Genomic DNA, 847 nt, shown 5'->3' with positions numbered 1-847 from the left:
ATAAATATTTTAAATAAATGACAATATTGGTTTGTAGCAACTCTTAACTTGAAGAGCACGCAGTGACTTTCAAGAAGCACTTAGAAAATGTGCTGTTTGTAGTACAATCTTGTGATTCAGGTATGTGATTTCTCTAACTAAGTAAGATATGATAAAATCGTTACTAAGGTAAATCCTTTAAAGCGGCGAAATAGGAACTTTCAACTCATTCAGAAGTTCAGTTTGTAGGCATTCTTCTCACCAACTAGATAGAGTAAATAAAGAAAGTTATTTCCTAAAATGCGATAGAATCATATTAATTAAACTCAAGAGAGTTTCCTTGGAGGAAAATTCATGAGCGGAATAAATTCTCATTTTCATCAAACGGACGGAATAAACGTTTTTTCGAAGATGTATATATATATATATATATATATATATATATATATAAATATATATACAGGTGTGTGTGTGTGTGTGTTCGTGTAATAAATATCTTTGTAAATAAATAAACTGACTTTATCGTTCGTATTTTGTTTTTATTGATGTTGTGTCAATATTTCTTTTCTCTATCTGACTGTCTGATGTTACAAAGTCAAAGAAATATATATATATATATATATATATATATATATATATGATATGTATGTATTTAAACCATAGACCTTCACCTACATGTCTATGATTTAAACAAACTTTTAATTATAATAATTTATAATAATTAATAATATAAAATTGTCCTACTAAGGTTCCAAATAGACGTAAGATAAATTACCAATCAATTACATAGATTTACTTTATCGTGTTTACCCTTACGATTTTTGTGAAATATAATTTTTCACTTTTCACTCAATTTAAGAGAATCCAT

The sequence above is a fragment of the Ctenocephalides felis genome, unplaced genomic scaffold (assembly GCF_003426905.1).
Source record: "Ctenocephalides felis isolate EL2017-DRISC unplaced genomic scaffold, ASM342690v1 CF-g0.4_SCAFFOLD_00845, whole genome shotgun sequence".
In the NCBI taxonomy this organism is placed as follows: domain Eukaryota; kingdom Metazoa; phylum Arthropoda; class Insecta; order Siphonaptera; family Pulicidae; genus Ctenocephalides; species Ctenocephalides felis.
This window is presented reverse-complemented; position numbering follows the sequence as displayed.